Consider the following 3555-nt stretch of genomic DNA (forward strand, 5'->3'; position numbering starts at 1 on the left):
TTCAAAGTTGACCAATCCATAAAAATCTATGAAAAGTACATATAAGGATGTTCCAGGTATATTATAAAGGATAGTAGTCATTTTATTTCCTCTAAATGTCACTTTTTATTTCTGTTAAGAGATCCTAAAAGAGAGAGAGAGAGACAGACAGACAGACAGACAGACAGAATTCCTGAGTTGGATAGTTTATAGTCTGTTTCAAAATGACATTTTCTTCCTGGGGCACCTGGGTGGATCAATAGGTTGAGTGTCTGACTTTGGCTCAGGTCATGACCTCACAGTTGGTGAGTTTGAGCTCCATGTTAGGTTCTGCGCTGACAGCTCACGGCCTGGAGCCTGCTTCAGATTCTCTGTCTCCCTCTCTCTGCCCCTCCTCTGTTTGTTCTCTCTCTCTCTCTCTCTCTCTCTCTCTCAAAAACAAATAAGTAAACACTTTTAAGAAATGACATTTTCTTCCTGAAAGAAGTTGACTATAGAAAATGTTTATGTTCCTGTGTCCACTGTACTAGCAGTAGAAACACTGGACATCAATGGATAAGATGAGGGTGAGAGTTTTAGGTGCAAAAAATTGATGACTTAAAAATATAACCAAGCATACTATTTGCTTTGAAATACACTAAAGCCTCCCATTTGAATGCCTTTCTGGAAGATTAGGAAATGTTACATTTTAAAGCTATTGAAATATTTCATCTTGAACTCAATGGCCATGTGTGTGGGGTTGAGGGAAGGATTATTAGGGAACAATTAGCTAGAAGAATAGAATACAATGATCCTATGGTAAGAATGTTTACATTTTAGTTATGAGATGACAGAATATGTATGAAATATTATTAGATTCTAAACCATTCATAGCCTAAGCTATTTTTGTAATATTTGTAGTTGAGTGACTTAATTAACTTGACTGATGCACTAGAATGGATCCTTGGCATTTGCTAAGGCCAAATATGAATGATAAAATTACATATATCAGACATGTACAGTGTCACCTATTTTTTCATTTTTCTTGATCCTGACAACCCTGATGAAGAACATATTAATGAGAAGACTGAGGTCTAAAGAGTCATCTGTCTTACAAAGTCTGTTTAGCTAGCTTAGTTTTAATACCAGGCACAGAGCAGATCAGCTACTTGCATTCTCTAGTTGAGCTTTCCTCCCTGACCTCCCAACTTAAATGGAGAAAACTTTAAAACATTCAGGTAAAATCTCTTTTATTAGTCTAGGTCTGAACCTACTGAACCATCATTATTATGATGACCATTTTAATTCTTAGGGACAAGTTATTTTATTTAGTAGCTGTTTATTTTATTCCTTCCTTCATTTACTTTAGAGAGAAAGAGAATACAAGTAGGGAAGAGGAGCACAAGGAGAGAAAGAGAGAGAGAGAGAGATTGAAAGAGAGAGAGCATTGTAAGCAAGCTCCATGCTCAATGTGGAGCCTGATGTGAGGCTCAATCCCATGACTATGGGATCATGACCTGAGCTGAAATCAAGAATTGGACTCTCAACCAACTGACCTCCTCAGAAGCTCCTGTTTTTCTTGTTTATGTGTATAGAAAATAGGAACAAGATCACAGCTGAAACTTAGTGCTAGTTGAAGCTAATGTCAAAACAAGAGAAATGAGAATTTAAATGCAGATGTGAAGCAATTAAGTATTTTCACCAGAAATTATTGGACTATTGGGATTTAAAAACACAGTTTTAATTATAAAAATATAACTTGTCTATTTAGACATATGTAATTGTTGGGTTTTCTTTTAAATGTAGAAACAGCAAAGCCAGTTTCAAACCACACTTTAAAATATGGTCCCTCTACAGGAATTTAAAGACAGATGCATGAAAAATTGATTCATTTCAGCCTCCTCAGTGATCAGGGTGGCTGTCTGCATATAGTCTAGGTATCGATTTTGAAGGATAGCTATGCTTTCATCCAGATTGTCTATTTCATTGCTTCAACCCTCATCTGATTTTGATGATTTTCTTTCTAAAACACTACCTATTACTAAAGTAATTACTTCTGAATATTTTGCTGCAGCAATGCTTTCTAAAATTTTGGTATCATACAAACCACATTTATTTTGATATGTTAGGCAGCCAGAGTATGTGATTAGAATTAAATATTAAAAATACAAATTAAGAAGAATGTTAATTTAGTTTGTTCTGAAAGCTTATTAACTGAAGTAAACTCTGATTTTTTATCTGTTTTGAGTATCTCATGTCAGCAATATCATGTTCATAGCACACCTCATTAAGTAAAGTAATTTAACAAAAAACTGCATCCAAATGAATGCTAATAACTTACAAAAGCACAAATAAAATTGAATTTGTATGAAGAAGTGTTTGCCTATGTCTAGACAGTAGGTAATCATTAATTTCCACATATTTCCTGGAAATAATTAAGATGTCATTGTTTTTGCTTAACCTTGGGATTTTTAAGAATACCACATGTAATTAAAGACAAAAGGATAAGCAATTAATCTTAACTTCCCCCCAAATTGTCCTCTTTTCCAAGAAAATTTAACACTATTTAAAATCAATTTGCCATTTATTTCCTTATTCATTTCATGATTTTCATAAATTTTTACTTCAAATTGGTCTCCACATGGGTACAGATGAGTTTTTAAAATTAGGAAGGAATTTCCAAAATCTGTAAAGAACTTATCAAACTCAACACCCCAAAAATAAATAATCCAGCAAAGAAATGTGCAGAAGACATGAATAGACATTTTTCCAAAGAAGACATCTATTTTTTGGAATAGCTTGAGAAGGATTGGCGTTAATTCTGCTTTAAACGTCTGGTAGAATTCTCCTGGGAATCCATCTGGCCCTGGGCTTTTATTCGTTGAGAGATTTTTGATAACTAATTCGATTCCTTTACTGGTTATGGGTCTGTTTAGATTTTCTATCTCTTCCCGTTTGAATCTTGGTAGTGCACGTGTGTTTAGAAATTTGTCCATTTCTTCTAGATTGTCCAGCTTGTTGGCATATAATTTTTCATAGTAATCTCTGATGATTGCTTATATTTCTGAGGGATCTGTTGTAATAGATCCATTTTCCTTTGTGATTTTGTCTATTTGCATGTTTTTTCTTTCTGAGGAGCATAGCTAGAGGTTTATCAATTTTGTTTATTTTTTCAAAAAACCAACTCTTGGTTTCATTGATCTGTTCAATTGTTTTTGTGGATTCTATCTTGTTTAATTCTGCTCTGATCTTTATTATTTCTTTTCTTTTGCTGGGTTTGGGGTGTTCTTGCTGCTCCCTTTCTAGTTTCCTTAGGTGCTCTGTTAGGTTTTGAATTTGTGCTTTCTCTGATTTGTTGAGGTAGGCCTGTATTGCAATGAACTTTCCTCTTAAGACTGCCTTTGCTGCGTCCCAGAGAGATTGAATTGCTATATTCTCATTTTCATTCATCTCCATATATTTTTTAATTTCCTCTCTAATTGCCTGATTGATCCAATCATCTTTTAGTAGGATAGTTTTTAACCTCCACATTTTTGGGGGTTTTCCAGACTTCTTCCTGTGGTTGATTTCGAGTTTCATAGCATTGTGATCTGAAAG

The sequence above is a fragment of the Suricata suricatta genome, chromosome 7 (genome assembly GCF_006229205.1).
Source record: "Suricata suricatta isolate VVHF042 chromosome 7, meerkat_22Aug2017_6uvM2_HiC, whole genome shotgun sequence".
NCBI classification, from domain to species: Eukaryota; Metazoa; Chordata; class Mammalia; order Carnivora; family Herpestidae; genus Suricata; species Suricata suricatta.